Source organism: Theropithecus gelada, chromosome 5 (genome assembly GCF_003255815.1).
Source record: "Theropithecus gelada isolate Dixy chromosome 5, Tgel_1.0, whole genome shotgun sequence".
Lineage (NCBI taxonomy): Eukaryota > Metazoa > Chordata > Mammalia > Primates > Cercopithecidae > Theropithecus > Theropithecus gelada.
In genome coordinates, this window is record NC_037672.1 from 104,074,479 (window position 1) to 104,095,468 (window position 20,990).

Consider the following 20,990-nt stretch of genomic DNA (forward strand, 5'->3'; position numbering starts at 1 on the left):
TCTTGGTTTTATTTGGATATGTTTCACTTGGATAAATGTTTGTAGTTATTTTTCTTTTTTCTAATTTTGCTAGGATGCCCAAGGGGCTTGGGATAAGGCTGCCTATAAATTAATATAAAAATGAACTACATTTGTATTCTTTGTCATCTGCTAGAATGCCATTTGCAATCTCTCTTGGAATATGAATCTCCCCAATACTCACCACAGAGGAATTCAGGTGCAAAAGTAAACACAGAATTCTAGTATCAGCATCCATTTAGCTAGGGGGAAGTGGGAAAATGTTATGCCTATTATTATTACAAACAGATTGTTCACTGTATGCTATTTGAAATGGAGAGGCAGTGAGTGATTTAAGAATTTGAATTTTAAGTAATCAAGTAACTTACACATCCACAGTTTGGCTTCTTTAAGGTTGTGAAACCACAGCCGAAATAGAAATGAAACCTTCACTATGCCGGAAAGCATTTCAAGCAGCAATAGGTGGTTTTCTATTTTCTAATGTGCCAAGATCTTTCTCTTCTTGGTTCTCACTTATGCAAACACCATGAAAAAATGTTTGGTGGTTGTTTGATGAGCAATGTGGCTACTTGAGACAAAAACAAACAAACAAAAAACAGCAAAAATAAAAAAAAAAACACCTCCCACTTTGACATCACAAATGACATTTTTAGTGCTAATTGGTGGTGTGGAGAAGACCAGATGGCCCCTGGGTGTCAGCATAGTTGGGCCATAGCGAATCCTGCCTGCCTGCACTGTGGATCTGGCTATAGCTGCATTTCTACATCTGTTGGGTTCATACATGATCTATGTTCAACAAATAGCTCGTTCTGTATCTGGGCCTGGATCTTAAATGTGTGTGTTAACTCAAGGAGGCCTCATTCCAGCTGGCGATGGTGTGTGGATTGTCAAATGCAGAATTTCATCTGAACTGGGACTAACATGATCTGAAGCACATTTACATTGGTGCCGGAAGACTGGAGTCACAACAGAAAAATTGAAAGATTGTTTCATGATGGATTATACAAGACACTGTTTTTCTAAAAAAAAAATGTTTTCTATCACATGAAGTCCAGAGATCACATAACTTCTGTTCAGGATCATCCATCAAGCAGATTTACTCTCACCAAAAGGCTAAATTGCCAAAAATGGAGTGTCAGAAGGACTTTGCCATTTGGGATTATGTGTAATGCTTACCATAACCCAATGACTCTGAAGATGGCTGGGTGCCCTGCACCTCAGGCTGAGATCTCATTTTATTGAAATCAAATATAAGACATCAGAATGAATGCACCAAATCCAACAAACAGTTGTTTAATGACATTTCACAATATAAACTTCTTTTAGGTACTTTTTGGGATAAATATAATCGAAGTACTCAATTTTCAGGGTATTTGAATTCAGTTGAATGAAGACATTGACAAGGATAGGTAAGAAATTGCAGTTAAATATGTTTACCTAATAAACTCAGGGCATGTGGTGGTGGAGGCAATGGATGAACCTTGTGGAGAAGGCAAACTTTTATCAGAGCTGGTCTTGAAGCTTCATTATACTGTTTTGTTTTTTATAGTGGATTCTCAGCTATTGTAATGTTATGCTAAACACTGAAAAGAGCCAGACAGCAATATTATTGAGTCCACTAAAAGCAGAATTAAATAATTGACAGAACAATTTTGGAAAAAAGAAGAAAATAGAGTCATCTCAGTTATAAAGCTAACTTCTAATGATAGCCTTGGGATCAACATATTTAATTTTAAATTTTGAAAAAAATGCTTTGCCCTCATATTCTATTTAACATTTCAAAGACCCATTCTTAGAAAACCTGTGAACACTTCCTCTTCATATCTATTCATTATATAGGAAGACTATAGACAAAATTAATAAATAATGTATTTTTTAATCATACAAGATAAATTTTAAGAGGAGACATTAACAGGCTAAGATGACATTTTATTTTATTAAATTCGACTAAATTGTGAAGTAGGATGGTGATAGCAAAGAAATTTTCGTAGTCTTACCAGACGAAAATAAATTATCTTACTGAATTGCATAAATATCCTGGCCTAACCCACTTGACCAATATCATCTTAAAGAATTGCAACATTCTATTCCAAATCAGCAAGAGTTTCACATTTGTATTTTGGCATTTTACTTTTGGTATTTTGTGCCTAAGCTCCTAAGTATACTTACATAAAATATTCTTAGGAGTTCAGGCACAAAATGCCAGAAGTTCTTTGATGAAGGACACATAATTATTAGAGTTACAAAATGTCATTCAGTGTGAACATGAGGCGTTTTTTGTTTGTTTCCTTGTTTTGTTTTGTTTGTTTGCTATTGATATCAATCTAACTTTCTTCTGACCTTGTGTAATTATTCTTGCCGTTTAATTTAATTAACGGGAATTTAAACTGTTGGTCTAAATATTCCGAATAAATATGTAAATGTAAATAAAACTGTTTTCTTTTAAAAAGTTTTATTTTTATTTTTATTTTTTAATTGAATGATTTTAATGCCAGGAAGCAGATCATCTCAGGGACTAACAAAAGTCTTGAGAAAGTCTTGCCTCTACAACAGGCGAGGCCTCATTTCTCTTTTGCATATTCTGGTTCCTACTGACTGAGAGATATCTTATTTCAGGATCTGAGGCACTCTGCATGATTCAACCTGGGGGATTTCAGGCAAGATAATGAGAGTCCAGTGTTAATAAATCAATTCGTTAGTGGCTTCAGGGTCCAAGAGAACCATTTTTAATAACTGCTTTTATAAGTCATTAGAGTCTCACAAGTTCCTTTTCCTTAATTAACCCTCTGTGACTGTTGCCACATGTTCATTTGGGGACTTAAGTGACTTAGGAAATAGCTGTGGCATAATGTCATTGGACTGAAACGTGGGAGACTTGAGTTCTCTCACCTAAAAACTGATTGTTCTTGGACAGGTCTCTAAACCTCTCTTGAGACTGAACATTGCCATATAAAGCAAGAACATTGCTGCCTACCTGATAAGGTTATTGTAAGGATTAATTGTGTTGAGTGTTCAAAATGAAGTGCTAAGCAAATACTAAATATCATTTTTCTTGTAAGATGAATGGCAAACAAAACAATATAACCTCAATTAAAATTAAAGCAATAGACAGATGTGGTTTCTTTAGTAGCTACTGTTTTTAGTTGATATATTGTAATGTACCTTCTGCTTGAATTTTGAGGTTGGTATTCTTAAGCTGTTTTTTAAATTGAATCTGCTGCCTAAATTTAAAAATGCTGTCTTCTTCTCTCAGATATTCTAATCTCTCACTCATCCTCTTACAAGTAGGGATAAAATTATTAAAATTTTAAAAAATGTAGCAAAGACTCTCAACTTGTGTTCCTTAACCCACCTTCTATACTGACCTTTACGGCTGGAGTTGTTGAAGTGGGTCAGTTGGAAAGACATTCATAGGCCTCTCTCTTTTACTGAATACTTGTACTCAGTGACTGGAAGCTGGAGTTCTCTGAGGCTGACTGGCCCAGTAACATGAATATTCAACAACTGTAGCTCTCTCTTGGGCTCTGAAGTGTGGGCTAGACCTTGTAACCTCTAGACCACTTGGTAGTATTTGTGGAGTGTTATATTGCAGAAGTAAACCCCTTACTTTATAAGCAAAGGAATTGGATGCTTTTTTCTTGGGTGGTGTGGTGGACTGAATTTGACATGAAAGCAGATAGAATGGGGGACCAACATCTTGGGTGAAAGAAACAGATTCCCTCTTAGTAAGGGTCTCCCTTCTATGAGACTGCTACACTCTTGCTGTCATCTTTGTGAGTGTACACTACATGACCCCTGCCTTTAGAGTGCACCTTGGCAATGTAACACTCAGACTCTTTGGCATTCAAGTACCTCTTTAAAAAAAATGAGTTTTGGAACAGGATCCTTGCACTTTCGTATCATGCACTTCCAAAATACCATCCTGCATTTGACCCACAAGCCTAAACCTCTGTCATCCCTTCAAGAAACATCTAGGTGATATGTCCTTTATCAGATTACACATATTTAAGCCAACATGTTTGATGGAATATATAAAATAAACATAACAGATTTTTTTTTTAGTAGGATAGTATGATTTTCCGTTATCCTATACTTTGCTAGATGTAATCCATATACAGAAACAGCAGACATTACACTTCTGTCATTTCAATACATAGCAAAACAATTCCATAAGAATCAACTCCGGGCTGGTTGCAATTTATCAACTCGTTAGTGAACAACTTTAGCTTTTTCTCTTTGTATGCGTGAATGAATATGGTTCGTAGATTCCTCTGGACGCATTCTAGCTTTCCATAAAAAGGATTTGGAGAAAAAAAGTACTTGCTCTCCTTGGGAAACTTGTAGAAGTTTATGAAATACCAAATGAGAATATTAAGTCTGATATTTGAGGGTCATGGTTTTGCTGTGCTGAAGATATTATTAAAGCTTTCCTTCATTTTTTGGCATTGGGAAGCTATGAAGATGAAAATGTCTCCTAAAATTTTCCAAGTCCTTTGTCTTCTGGCTGTTCTTTCACTCTTTTCAGACCTGGCCTTTTAGGTAGAATGCAAACCCTGCAAAATACTTCCATTTATTTCTACTTCGTATAGTAAACTGATTTACGTAGTTTTAAAAAATATACACAAATTAGTTTGAAGTATTTTTAATATTTCTTTCCTTTTTCTACCTCTCTCTACCAATTGCCATGAATGATTCCCTTTGCTTTTCAGTAAGTTGAAGGAGGGTAAATTGACAGCAGTTATCTCTTCCTAATACTTTGTAATCTTTTTGGAAAAAAGTTATGTGGTCCACAGTGCTCTTGTTTAGCATTTGCTATGGATTTTGAGAGAGAAGAATATAAAATCTTCCTGTATTAATCTATCCTGTACTTCCACTTCCAATGTACTGTGAAAATTTAGGAATATAGAAAATGTAAGTCACAGTTTAATATAATTTTACAGAAGCACTGAAATTTATTCCACCCTTACCATTCCCTTTGAAAAATTTCCAAGATACATTGTTAAGTTAAATAGCAAGTCTCATAGAAATCAAGTTCTTATTATTATAAGAATTAAATGATTTAGAATTTCTAAAAGTGGTTGGTACAAATCCTGGCACATAGTAAGTGCTAGATGTATTTTGACTATTGCTTTTATTATTGGCCATGATATGAATGTGACCTCCCAACATTCAGAGGTTAAAATTCTAACTCTCAATGTATGGTATTAGGAGGTGGGGCCTTTTGGGAAGTGATTTGATCATAAAGGGGACCCTAATAAATAGGATTAGTGTCCTTTATTATAGTACCCTTTTGCATTAGTGTCCTTTTTATCAATACTTCGTTTTTATTAGTGCCCTTTCATAAAAGAGGCCCCAGAGAGCTTCTTTGTTCCTTTTACCATATGAGGACACAGCAAGAAGACATCAGCTATGAATCAGGAAGGGGACCCTCACTAGACAGTGAATCTGCTGGAATCTTGATCTTGGACTTCCTAGCCTCCAGAACTGTTAGAAATAAATTTCTCTTGTTTTTCAAATACCCAGTCTATGATATTTTGTTGTAACAGCTCAAATGGACTAAGACATTATCTATATCTATAAATGCACAAAAAAGGTTTGGGAGGGTTACTTTTGGTGAGGGTGGTGGTATTGGGAGAAAGCGATTATTTCTATATATAATGTGATTTTATAATCAACACATATTACTTGTTAATAGTTTTGCATTAAAATAAATGAGCAGATAATATGTACTATTTGGTGGTTGGAAAATACATATTTGTTTTTTGGTAATAGGAAATTTCTGTGATTTTGCGATTGACCAGATTACTCTCAGTTGGAGAACAGAAAGTCAGCTTAACTTTGTCCTCACATGATACTACAAGAGACCAGGAGTTGGTGCTCCAACCAGTAGAGCTGTCCAGGAGATACTGTCTCTAGCAAGGCTGTTTCCTGCACTCACTGTTAAGTAGGGCTGCTATGTCTAGGTGGGACATTTTTGCTGCTTGGCAGGAGAATTTTGCAGTTTGAACCAGAAAGGCCACCCTTTCTTTGTGCTTGTATACATTTGGGCAAACAGGGTTCTAATGTCTGAGAGGCTATAAGGGTAATGATTTTCAGGCTCTAAAGTGAGCTAGTTAAGGCCAAGGAGCTCTACTCAAAAATAATCATAGGAAAACCCTCTTTTGAGCAAGGTGGGCAAAATGATCTTTGATCTAATGCTGATGGGCCACAGGTATGGAAACCCAAGTTTTATTCTTTTATGTAATATGATGATTTAAATTTTATTATATAAAAATTTTATTATAATATGCATGTTGTATTAACATATATTTCTATTGGTTGAAAATATTCATTTTCCATTTTAGTCAAATGAAAACATAAATTATTGGATGACAATTCAGCAGTCTTGGGTGATGTATTAGTTGGACCATTGTGTAAAGACAATGTGTAAAAACACATTGTCTTTACATTGCCTTTGTTAATTGTTTGTGGAACACCTTTTCATTTCTTTTTTTTTTTTTTTTTTTTTTTACTATACTTTAAGTTCTAGGGTACATGTGCACAACGTGCAGGTTTGTTACATATGTATACATGTGCCATGCTGGTGTGCTGCACCCATTAACTCGTCATTTACATTAAGTATATCTCCTAATGCTATCCCTCCCCCCTCCACCCACCCCACGACAGGCCCTGGTGTGTTATGTTCCCCATCCTGTGTCTAAGTGTTCTCATTGTTCAATTCCCACCTATGAGTGAGAACATGTGGTGTTTGGTTTTCTGTCCTTGCAATAGTTTACTCATCCATGTCCCTACAAAGGACATGAACTCATCCTGTTTTACAGTTGCATAGTATTCCATGGTGTATATGTGCCCCACTTTCTTAATCCAGTCTATCACGGATGGACATTTTGGTTGATTCCAAGTCTTTGCTATTGTGAATAGTGCCATAATAAACATATGTGTGCACATGTCTTTATAGCAGCATGATTTATAATCCTTTGGGTATATATCCAGTAATGAGATGGCTGGGTGAAATGGTATTTCTAGTCCTAGATCCTTGAGGAATTCCCACACTGCGTTCCACAAGGGTTGAACTAGTTTACAGTCCCAACAACAGTGTAAAAGTGTTCCTATTTCTCCACATCCTCTCCAGCACCTGTTGTTTCCTGACTTTTTAATGATCACCATTCTAACTGGTTCAAGATGGTATCTCACTGTGGTTTTGATTTGCATTTCTCTGGTGGCCAGTGATGATGAACATTTTTTCATGTGTCTGTTGGCTGCATAAACGTGTTCTTTTGAGAAGTGTCTGTTCGTATCCTTTGCCCACTTTTTGATGGGGTTGTTTGCTTTTTCTTGTAAATTTGTTTCTTTGTAGATTCTGGATATTAGCCCTTTTTGTCAGATGAGTAGATTGCAAAAATTTTCTCCCATTCTGTGGGTTGCCTATTCACTCTGATGGTAGTTTCTTTTGCTGTGCAGAAGCTCTTTAGTTTAATTAAATCCCATTTGTCAATTTTGGCTTTTGTTGCCGTAGCTTTTGGTGTTTTAGACATGAAGTCCTTGCCCATGCCTATGTCCTGAATGGTATTGCATAGGTTTTCTTCTAGGATTTTTATGGTTTTAGGTCTAACATTTAAGTCTTTAATCCATCTTGAATTAATTTTTGTATAAGGTGTAAGGAAGGGATCCAGTTTCAGCTTTCTACATATGGCTAGCCAGTTTTCCCAGCACTATTTATTAAATAGGGAATCCTTTCCCCATTTCTGTTTTTGTCAGGTTTGTCAAAGATCAGATGGTTGTAGATGTGTGGTATTATTTCTGAGGACTCTGTTCTGTTCCATTGGTCTGTATCTCTGTTTTGGTACCAGTACCATGCTGTTTTGGTTACTGTAGCCTTGTAATATAGTTTGAAGTCAGGTTGTGTGATGCTTCCAGCTTTGTTCTTTTGGCTTAGGATTGTCTTGGAGATGCAGGCTCTTTTTTGGTTCCATATGAACTTTAAGGTATTTTTTTCCAATTCTGTGAAGAAAGTCATTGGTAGCTTGATGGGGATGGCACTGAATCTATAAATTACCTTGAGCAGTATGGCCATTTTCACGATATTGATTCTTCCTATCCATGAGCATGGAATGTTCTTCCATTTGTTTGTGTCCTCTTTTATTTCACTGAGCAGTGGTTTGTAGTTCTCCTTGAAGAGGTCCTTCACATCCCTTGTAAGTTGGATTCCCAGGTATTTTATTCTCTTTGAAGCAATTGTGAATGGGAGTTCACTCATGATTTGGCTCTCTGTTTGTCTGTTATTGGTATATAAGAATGCTTGTGATTTTTGCACATTGATTTTGTATTCTGAGACTTTGCTGAAGTTGCTTATCAGCTTAAGGAGATTTTTATCAAAAGCTAGCAGAAGGCAAGAAATAACTAAGATTAGAGCAGAACTGAAGGAGTTAGAGACACAAAAAACCCTTCAAAAAAATCACAGAACTGAGGGGCTGGTTTTTTGAAAAGATCAACAAAATTGATAGACCACTAGCAAGACTAATAAAGAAGAAAGGAGAGAAGAATCAACTAGACGTAATAAAAAATGATAAAGGGAATATCAGCACAAATCCCACAGAAATACAAACTACCATCAAAGAATACTATAAACACCTCTACATAAATAAACTAGAAAATCTAGAAGAAATAAATAAATTCCTGGACACATACACCCTCCCAAGATTAAACCAGGAAGAATTTGAATCCCTGAATAGACCAATAACAGGCTCTGAAATTGAGGCAATAATTAATAGCCTACCAATTAAAAAAAGTCCAGGACTAGATGGATTCACAGCCGAATTCTACCACAGGTACAAAGAAGAGCTGGTACCATTCCTTCTGAAACTATTCCAATCAATAGAAAAAGAGGGAATCCTTTTTCTATTTAATGAGTTTAATGAGGCCAGCATCATCTTGATACCAAAGGCTGGCAGAAACACAACAAAAAAAGAGAATTTTAGACCAATGTCCCTGATGAACATCAATGCAAAAATCCTCAATAAAATACTGACAAACTGAATCCAGCAGCACATCAAAAAGCTTATCCACCATGATCAAATGGACTTCATCCCTGGGATGCAAGGCTGGTTCAACATACTCAAATCAATAAATGTAATCCATCATATAAACAGAACCAAAGACAGAAACCATATGATTATCTCAATAGATGCAGAAAAGGCCCTGTTGACAAAATTCAACAGCCCTTCATGCTAAAACCTCTCAATAAATTAGGTATTGATGGGACATATCTCAAAATAATAAGAGATATTTATGACAAACCCACAGCCAATATTATACTGAATGGGCAAAAACTGGAAGCATTCTCTTTGAAAACTGGCACAAGACAGGGATGCCTTCTCTCACCACTCCTATTCAACATAGTATTGGAAGTTCTGGTTAGGGCAATCAGGCAGGAGAAAGAAATAAATGGTATTCAATTAGGAAAAGAGGAAGTCAAATTGTCCCTGTTTGCAGATGACATGATTGTATATTTAGAAAACACCTTTTCATTTCTTTGTATTCCTTTTACTTAGGAGGGTTTTTTTTTTTTTTTTTTTTTTTCTGTTAGATTGTACAAGTGAGAAGAGTTGCATAGCCATGTATATTTACTAGGGATGCCCTGTGATATAAAATTTTTGTGGCAAGGTGTTTGACAGTTTGTTTTAGCAGATGATGATTAAAATGTGAGTGCAGTTGATAAAAGAACTTGCTGATAATTACATGACTTTGACCTACCTTTCAATGCACATTATTGAAAGGTAGCCTGAGTTCTAAAGAAGCACAGGTCTAATCTTACTTTGTTGCTGCTACCCATGAAATAGCACTGTTTAAATCTTTTTTGGGTCTTCACTGGAGGCTGTGGGTTCATGGATTAATAGTCTGTAAATGCAAGGGAGGATGGAAAGCTTATTTCTCTTACCAAATAACTATGACCCAGATTAGGCACCCCAAAGAATCAAAGAGTAGAATAGATGACCTCTTGGATCGAGAAGACTTTCATATCTTCTGCATTAAAAGTTGTGGGTGTCTTCAAAAGCTTTGCAACAAATCATCCTTATATTTGGCATAATTACATAAATTCAATAAATACTGAAAACTTTCACTGAGAGTGGGAAATGGAATGTGTCCTGAATGAACTGAAAACATTCTATTGTGCTAAGAATTTTATACGTTTTTAGCTTTCCAATTTGGCTAAGATTTATCATGTTTCAGCCAATAGACGGCTGAACATGTCAGCTGAGAAGGAATTGAGCTAAAGTGAACATGTAAAATAGTTTACTTTTATTGATGAGAGCCCTCTTTGAAAATATGTAACATTTAAGTAAGTCTAATGTAATGATGTATTGAATGTGCATCTATGAATATCAATGATTATTTCTGATTCAATGGATTTTTATCTTATTTTGGAAGTGGTTCTATATTTTCAATGAAGCCTTCATGCTGTTTCTTTCTGTTTTTTACTGCCTCTAAGCCATTGGTCATTATGTGGAAATGTGGCTTATTAATCAGCAAAATCAAGTATGTGACTCCTAAGTGTCCATGAAGGTTATGTGGAACAATAACGGTCAGTCTTTGATGATACAGGCTGTATCTTTATGACTGTTTTACAATTTACTTATGTATTTGCAAATTCATGGGAAGCTCACACTTTAGAGGCAACTTCTAGCTTTTCAGGTAAACACCCTAGTTTGATAATGCAAAGCTGTTTTTCCTTTAAGTTGATTTTTACTTTGTGTGTTTATTCCATTCTTACTTTTGATCACATAAAATGTAGTGTACTGTCAAGAACTCAAAAGGATGTGTTTTCTGTCAATTCACAGCTAGGGCAGGCTTGGTTGAAATGTGAGCTCCTTCATTTGACCTTCACGTAACCCTGACCTGGGAGGACAGCATATCTCTAGGGGTGGAACATAATTTAATTTCCATGTATGTCAAGTCCTTCATTTCTTCTGTGTGGAGGCTGCAGAGAAGTGTCAAATTCTGCAGAATCAGGTGTTCTGTGTTGGAGATGAGGAATACATTCTCCAGGGGTTAGAGTTGAGACCACCAAGTAGACTTCATTTTAAGGCCTTAGGGGAACCCTGAAACCATAGATGGTGAAGATGGAAAATATTTCTTTACCCGGTAAACTTTTCATCTTCCGTTTCACTTTTAATATGTGTGCTCATGATAGCATCAACAAAGAAAGTTCCAAAGGTCACACTTACAACATCTAAGTTTATTATTTTATATTTTTCCAGCTGAAAACGATGGTTAAGAATTCCAGCGTGGTCAAACAGTGAAGTTTAACTATCTAATATATTCCCTGTGTTTTTCATCCCCAAAGAATTGTAGCACACTACTCATGAAGGTTAAATGTAGGAAACTCTGAAATATCTACAAGATAAGGCTAATTCCATTTCGCTACTTGAATTTCCTTTTTGTCCCATATATCTCTGGTTTATGGAATAGTTTATTATCCTGTAGAGCAATGAAAATTTCTAGAAAGACCAAAGTTAGTGACTTAACATGATTTAGCACATCTGTGATTATGAAATTATAGTTATGCAAGTTCATATACGGTGATCTCATCTCCGTTTCATACTGCTAGCCTCTCTGTGGAACTCCAAGGTCATTATCCTACTGTAAGAACTTCTCCATTCTTTTAAGTGAATTGTAGTAGCAAAGAAGAAAATGGTTTTAGAATGCTCATCGGATGAGTCATGAGTAAGGAAGATACAAAGAGTAACTCCAGCTGAGAGGTACTTTGTAAAACTTCTACTGGGCTGGCCATGGTAGACTCCTTCCACATTAAAAAAATTTAAAAAAATATAATGAGTAACAGATTACTTGACTGTGATATCACTTGACAACAGTTATTACTTGACTATGAAAATACCTTAGGTATTTAAATAACAAATGAAAATACTGAGGATTTTTTTTTTTTATTTCATGGGTAATATTTTCATAGCATTTTACTTAGTTTCAGTTCCTAGCTGTGCTTCAGTTTGGTTTTGACTACAATTTTTGTGTGTTGTGAGGTGAAGAGAAAACGGAGAAAATTGGGAGGAGAAATAGTTTTTAAATCTCATTAATGAAAATAGGTCGAATGCTGTAAGAAACAACATCTAAATCCAAGAAGCTTAACACAATAAAAGTCTACTGTTTGCTTTCATGGAAGTTCAGGGTGGGTCAAGGGGACAGAAACTGCTCCATGCAGTCACTTGGGGACCTAAGCTGTTTCCTACTGTGGCTCTACATCTCTCATATATGGCAAGAAGTTGACTTGATCTCATGAATTTGCAGTTAAAAGAGAAAGCTTCAAGAAGAAACACTTGTCTTAACTACCTCCATGCAAAAGTGAAATAAAAACCAAAACAAAAACACCAGAAATCTAGGAAATGTAGTACAGCTTTGCATCTACAAAGTAGAAAGTAATGTGTGAGCATATAGCCAATCTGTGTCACAGGTGGCAGGTAGGGTGGAAAGTAAAGTAGGTTGAAAAGTGTCTTGTGAATGGGGTGGGGTGGATGGATGCTGGAGAGGTCAATGCAAAATATTGTATGTGTTCTATTTCCCTCCAAAATGATGGCAATGTTTTATCTCTGTAAGTTTTTGCAGTTTTGGAGGGAGGGGCAGCATTTTTTATGGTAATCCTTTCAAATTGTGGCAAGTATTTTCTCTTCAGATTTACGTAAACTAGTTCTTTTGTGGTTTCCTCCTAAAAGTTCATGAAGACTCTGCCATCTGTTTGGTAAATTTATCCTTTCTAATATCCATACGGTACTGGCTTCTAAGACCAAGATCCGGGCACAGATGGAAACCAAGTCATTCAATGCGTGTAATGGGTTGATGCAGTTAGAAGTAAGATATTCTGGTGCCATAATATTCTTTTGAATGGGACAAGTGTACATGTTATGTACATGGACCTTCAATGGAGGTCTTTCCAGGAAAGAGCCCTTGAGAAAGACAAAGATGTTTACTAAGGACTTTAAACTAAAAATGGCATATTCACAGCCCAGAAAGGGCTCAATCCTGACCTGACTCTTTCCAAGGATTCTGAGGCTAAAATGAATGGAAAGTGTTAAAATATATTTTTATTCCAAATTGAAAATACTAGCTTTCCCTTCTCTTCATAGAAGTTATCCTCCTTATGAACCTTAAACTTGCAATTGCATGAATTGTTTCCTCAGCATTACATGATTTTACACACTTACAGAAAATTCTTGGTGACACTCACCTAAGTGCCACTGGAGAGATGTTTTAATTATTTGCTTTTTGCTTGCCAGAGGTTATCAGCATTTGACTCTCAAATGTTGCATGTAAATATTGCGAATAAGAATATTTGAATTATTCCTTTGTAAGGTATTAGGGACATTAGGATCTGTTTAGAGATACCAGAATGTCCACTTATTTTAATTGCAGTTAAACGTAAGGCTAAATGTCCTGAAGTTGTTGGTGCTCTGGGAAAAGTCATCTTTAGTACAAACTCTTATGATTTAGAAAACTAATCTTATTATTATTTTTTCATCATCAACATGCGGTTTAGCAAGCAACTGTGTGCTTTCATGTGGTCTCTGGAACACATTTTTGGTTTACTTTTGCTTTTTGGGATATAACTTTACATTTAAGTATGTTGATAGTAAATCAGTATTGAATTTTATTTTTAAAACACTTTTTTGAAAGTATTGCTTTTTAGCCATTGTATCCTGAGAACCACATATGTTACCATCTGATGGAAAATGTATTCCCAGTGTTGTGTTGCAAAAATATAAGACCAATTTTTTTAAAGCAATTAATAAAAAATCTCAGAGCAGACAGATGGTTATCTCTATAATATAGTCATTTCACCTACTAGAATTGTGTAATATTCACGTAGTGGATGAGAAAGCAATGAAATTAAACTTGGCCCAGAGGAAAGAGCACATAATTCAGATACTAGTTAGTATATCTTTTATAGTTATGCAAACGTTCTTCATTCTTAAGTGAGTGACAATTACTGATCTGATTGTTAAAACTTAGTATATAAACTTTAGTAGTGATAATTGTGTTATGGCATTATCTACTTTACCTCTTCACGTATTTTTTTTCCTACTTTTATTGGAATCTGTGAATAAGTAACTATGTAAACATTATCCATCGTGTGTTATTTTAGAAAACAGATCTGGGCATGCTGTTGTAAAATATGTATTAGATGTCCAGGAATGTGACCTCAAAAAATGGAGTTGAACTTTCAATGAGTAGCGCTAATGTGTTTTCTCAATTTACCTTTAAATTACATTATTTAATAGAAATGTTTAGGCCAGGCACAGTGGTTAGTAAGCCCAGCACTTTGGGAGGCCAAGGTGGGCAGATCATGAGGTCAGGAGTTCGAGACTAGCCTGGCCAATATGGTGAAACCCTGTCTCTCCTAAAAGCATGAAAATTAACCAGGAGTGGTGGCACATGCCTGTAGTCCCAGCTACTCAGGAGGCTGAGGCAGAAGAATCGCTTGAACCTGGGAGGCGGAGGTTGCAATGAGCTGAGATTGTGCCACTGTACTCCAGCCTGGGTGACAGAGCAAGGATCCATCTCAAAAAAAAAAAAAAGTTTATATCCATGTTATTCTATATTTTCATTGTCTTTTTTTGTTGTTTTGTTGGTAGTAAGCAAAAAGATTTAGAGTAATGTGGAACCTCAACCAAAGAAGTATAATAGACATTTTTGTCAAAATGCTTATCTTTAAAATGTTAATATTCTCTTTCCTTTTAAAACAATTCTTTGAGATCCACATCTATATATACTTCCTCTTTTTGGAAAGTTATGTAATAGTTGAACAAATGAAAAATATTTGTATTTAAAGTAAAATGCAAAAACTTAAAGCAAAAGACAGTCAAAGTACTTATTTATCGTTAGCCTATTTTTAAAGTCCCAATTTGATGATGTAAAAGCATAATGTTTATGATGGCAACATTTCATAATAAAGTTAAAAATATTATTCAGGAAAGCTTATTCAGAAAATCCGGCAACTAAAAATAACTAAAAATGTTTTTTTAAAAATAGTTTCGAAAAGTGTCATTGTTTGAGTCTACTCCCCAAACATTAATAATTTAGTTATAGAAATAAACAGATTTTTGTTTCTAAGACTTTTATATTTATTTTATCAGTCATTCAAAATTACCACAATTTTATAACTTATTGAAACATATCCATATTGAATATAAAATAGAAAACTGCTTAATTGCTGGGTGATGCATGGTGTACAGATAAATATTTGCCCCCCATCCCTGCCATTACATCTTCTACATGGACTGAAGTCTCTCCCACTCAACAGGGCAAAGGGTCGTATAATATTTAAGTATAATTAAATATATCTATTTAAATAATATTTTGATGAAAATGTTTCTATCCTTTTCAGCCATGATCAAGCAAAATATGATACCCAGAGGGGGGAAAAGTGCCAAGGAACATTGGGTTATGAGAACTTTATAAACTTCCTAGCAACCATTCTGGTTCTTACTATTGTTGCTTGGAACAATAAAGAATGTGCTGCCAAAGACCATTTTCTAAATAGGAAAATGGAACTTTGATTTACACAGTGTAACTTATTTAGTTTCACATGTTGTGTTTTGGTTTGCCTCCCGACATTCTTCTGGCAGAGGTAATGTTTTATTCCAGTTTTTCAGGCTTTCTTCATGAGGCAGATATCCTTGTAAAAGCTGTGTGACTCACTCTCTTTTGTGAAAAGCATTCATCATCAAATCCTGTGAAGTGTTCATCCAAACACTTAAAATTTTACAACCACCATCTAGAGGACCAGAAGTGCAAGTTAATACAATGCAGTGATTTTACTGGCCTCTTAACAGGCTTTGGGATAGAGTAACTGTTTCCCATTATTTTGAGTATGGAAATGAACAGCCTTTTGCCTCTGTGAAGTTGATTAAACTTAAATTCCCTACAGGTACCCGGAAAGTCATTGTATCATCTAAAGTAAGCCTACCTAAGTAAATTACTATATTATCAAAAACTACGAGAAAATGTAACGTGTTCCTTTGACCTATGTACTTGAGATATTTGCTTATTCTTTTATTGAATCATTCTTAATTATAGGGATCATCCTCTAGATTTTCCTTAAAATGCAATCGTTACATTCAGATGATTCGCAGGTGTCTGCATGCATTGTGTTTTACAATAGAAAGTAAATAAGCTTAAATTTAAACATAGTCAGAGCTTCTTAGTACAGGTACTGTAAGATGCTAGAGCAAGGGATTTTGAAATTTATGAAGTTGCTGATTTGGGTACACAGTGAGGGTGATATTGATGGCAGTGCTGCAGAATTGATGAAAGATAGGAGAAGGAATTCTCCAAGTAAGAGTTGAGGTACAATCTTACATGAAACTAAAGGAACAGTATTTTGATCTAGTTTCTTGCTAGTCCTTTACCTTGAAGGACAAGCTTTGTAAATGAGACTCAAATGAGACTAACTACTGCTTCTCCTGAAATTTTACTTCCTTTGAAAACTGAACAATCTCCTATAACCCAACATAGCTGTTCTATATCTTATTCTCTGATAAGCTCCTACTAGTTTGACTTAGGTCAGATGAATTCTTTTCTTAACCAGAGCTTTCCAAACTTTAACTGAATCAGATGCTTGCTATAATTCAGTGCTATGAAATCTTCAAATTATATGCCAAAGCATCAAGAATAGGGTGATCATCTTGCCCCAGAAATATAATTTCTCTCGTACCAAAATGTAGAACTTACAAAAACAGAAATAATCTGCTGATTCTGAGTATTTTTTATATTTTAAAAATATTAAATTTTGGCTTCTGGTGTGTCTGTTGAAGTGCCATTGAAATAAAATGAAGGCACATGTCTTTGCCAAGCAGGGTTTGGCATTTTTCTTCTGAAAGCACTTGGTTCTCATTGTATATATTCTGTTACATGCATATTTTCCATTATGTTTTGTAAAAGAATTTTTAAACTCTTGAATCATTTAATCAGACAGTGCAAAAGCATTTCTCAACAACCGTCACATGAACTAAGCATTTGTGTATACATATTGAAGAACAGACACGGTTCCTGCTTTCCAGAACCTTGTAGTTTAAAGAACCTTGGAGATTTAATACCTAAACCCAAACCCAAACCAAAATGCGAGAGAGCTATCATCCATCCTTTTTATGTCTGTTTATCTATTTATCCATTTCTATATTGATGGATTGAAAGAACAAAAGCCAGAGGTGGGGTTGGGGAGGGGGCGCGGAGAGAGAGAGAGAGAAGAAGAAGAAAGAGAGAACTACAATGCAATTGCCCAAATACTTTGAGGGTTCAAAGATGGTGTTGGAAGGCTGGAGCTTGTGATTGATGCATACACATCTATGCTGATTATAGAATAGATTTATAAATCGCTTTTGGACATTTCTTTCTAAAGAGACCAACGATCAATTTCCTAAGAATTTCTGCCTCTTGCAATTTTTTGGCATCCAGAGATGATTCTGTTTAAAATGAGGCACTTGTGACACTTTGAATACACTCTGGTTCTGAACAGGATCTTGAGCCTGTCTTGAGTGTCCTACCTCGAGCTGCCACCTCACTTTGTCATACTCTTTCATCTACCTTCTCCTTAGTGAATGGTTTATTTTGAAGTTTTTATTTTAATTTTCTTCTCTCACTTTAGCTTTAGATTGATAGTCTTCCTCTTTTGACATCTGTTTTGCCTCACTGAGAAGGCTGTCCAAAAGTAGCACGTTACCATGTTTCTTTATTATCTTTATAGAACAACCGGGTGTAGATGTGTGACCATAATTCAAGAGGCTTGTTGCAGGGTGCTAGAAACTTGCTGGGGAAAAGTGCAGTACATGAAGGATGTTGGAAAGCAGACAATTGCATGGTGTGGCAGGAAAACAAAGTACAATGCACTCAGCTCTTATTTCCCAGCAAACCTCCAACTTGTCTGACCCTACCAACAGTGTGGAGAAGTTTCCTGAATCTTCATTCTGTGTAAGGGAAGAAGCATCTCATGCTAACCATGGTGGGCACAGCCAGCTGAGACCAAGCACTTTTCCGGGGTTTTCCCTATGACTCCTCGACTGCCCAACATAGCTGCCCTTCAGCTACCATTCTCTCATTTTTGTTTCGTGGTTGAGATGCAATTTTTATTAATGTGGCAGAGAAAAATGTTATCCTATGTTGAATAAATAGTTTAGTAGCCCTTAAATATTTTTTAACTGAGGAGTTAAATGTTAGATAGAGTTGTAACAGGCGTTTACCAAGGTAATATCAAAGGATACTATCAAAATACTTGTAAGAAGCTTGGGTCCTGGAATGACATGCCACATGTAAGCATATGTTAGAGATAAGCCTGCCCCACTGGTAAGTGCTGTGAATTATGAAAAAGACACTTATGCAGTCTGGCAGAGCATTTTCTTGATAACAGTTTTTAGAACTAAATTCCTTATAAGTATTAGGTTGGTGCACAAGTAATTGCGGTTTTTCGCCATGACCTTTTTTGAAAAAGATTAATTAATTAATTAATTATTATTATTATTATACTTTAAGTTCTAGGGTACATGTGCATAACGTGCAGGTTTGTTACATATGTATACATGTTGGTGTGCTGCACCCATCAACTCGTCAGCACCCATCAACTCGTCATTTACATCAGGTATAACTCCCAATGCAATCCCTCCCCACTCCCCCCTCCCCATGATAGGCCCCAGTGTGTGATGTCCCCCTTCCCGAGTCCAAGTGATCTCATTGTTCAGTTCCCACCTATGAGTGAGAACATGCGGTGTTTGGTTTTCTGGTCTTGTGATAGTTTGCTAAGAATGATGGTTTCCAGCTGCATCCATGTCCCTACAAAGGACACAAATTCATCCTTTTTTATGGCTGCATAGTATTCCATGGTGTATATGTGCCACATTTCCTTAATCCAGTCTGTCACTGATGGGCATTTGGGTTGATTCCAAGTCTTTGCTATTGTGAATAGTGCCGCAATAAACATACGTGTGCATGTGTCTTTACAGCAGCATGATTTATAATCCTTTGGGTATATCCCCAGTAATGGGATGGCTGGGTCATATGGTACATCTAGTTCTAGATCCTTGAGGAATCTCCATACTGTTTTCCATAATGGTTGAACTAGTTTACAATCCCACCAACAGTGTAAAAGTGTTCCTATTTCTCCACATCCTCTCCAGCACCTGTTGTTTCCTGACTTTTGAATGATCGCCATTCTAACTGGTGTGAGATGGTATCTCATTGTGGTTTTGATTTGCATTTCTCTGATGGCCAGTGATGATGAGCATTTTTTCATGTGTCTGTTGGCTGTATGAATGTCTTCTTTTGAGAAATGTCTGTTCATATCCTTTGCCCACTTTTTGATGGGGTTGTTTGTTTTTTTCTTGTAAATTTGTTTGAGTTCTTTGTAGGTTCTGGATGTTAGCCCTTTGTCAGATGAGTAGATTGCAAAAATTTTCTCCCATTCTGTAGGTTGCCTGTTCACTCTGATGGTAGTTTCTTTTGCTGTGCAGAAGCTCTTTAGTTTAATGAGATCCCATTTGTCAATTTTGGCTTTTGCTGCCGTTGCTTTTGGTGTTTTAGACATGAAGTCTTTGCCCATGCCTATGTCCTGAATGGTACTACCTAGGTTTTCCTCTAGGGTTTTTATGGTATTAGGTCTAACATTTAAGTCTCTAATCCATCTTGAATTAATTTTCGTATAAGGAGTAAGGAAAGGATCCAGTTTCAGCTTTCTACTTATGGCTAGTCAATTTTCCCAGCAGCATTTATTAAATAGGGAATCCTTTCCCCATTTCTTGTTTCTCTCAGGTTCGTCAAAGATCAGATGGCTGTAGATGTGTGGTATTATTTCTGAGGACTCGGTTCTGTTCCATTGGTCTATATCTCTATTTTGGTACCAGTACCATGCTGTTTTGGTTACTGTAGCCTTGTAGTATAGTTTGAAGTCAGGTAGCGTGCCATGACTTTTAATGGCGAAAACTGCTATTACTCTTGTACCAACCTAATATACAGTTTTGAAGGGTTTTGGATTACGTTGGCATTATTAAAAACAAGTTATGTGGCACATAATACAACTTCCTATCTTAAAAATTGAGCCAGCATACACACACACACACCCGCCACACACACACACCCCTGTGTATTTAAAGGTACCCTAATATTTCTTTTTCTTTACCATGAGGAATAAGATAGTATATAACCTTAGTAGTCGTGGATTAACACTCTTGGTTTGAATGATTTGTATAGGATCTTTAAAGTTCATGATGTGTTGTAAATCAGTGATTTTGCTGAGGTATTCATTGAATTGCATGCTTAGACAGGCTTAACATGTAGGAAGAAAACATTTGTCTATAAATCACCGAGATGATAGCCTAATATCTTCATTGAGTTATGACATGTACTGTCTACTCAATCTCTATAAAATAACCCAGGTGAACTGAAGTGAGAACACTGTCATAGGTTTTGGGGTGTGTGTGTGTGTGTGTGTGTGTATAACAATGGCTCTGAAAAGAAAGCCAATTACTAGTTCTCATGATGGATAAGAAGAAAAAGGATGAGGTTTATAAAAGTGTTTTTTTTTTTAACTAGAAAATAGAAATTTTTGATAAATTAATAAATTGAATGTTCAATTTGGCAGTAGCCCTAGTCTATATTATGAACCATAGAGCATATTTTATTTTACTTTATGGAAAAAATGATATGATCATATTGTCTCAGTAAATTTAGAGACTTTTGAAAGCCTTATAATTATCTCTTAATTTTCAATTTAATTTGAATTTAAAATGATAATTTAAAGTAGTTGGTTTAATTCTTCTGATTTTCAAGTTTAGTGGAAATTATATTATGCTTACACCGTATGCCACACAAGACATAGCTAACCTGGCCTATTATAAAAAATAGACTAACCAATCAACAAATAAATGAGTTGTTGTTGTAGAATTGGCTAATAATGATCATCTTCCTTTTATCCATTC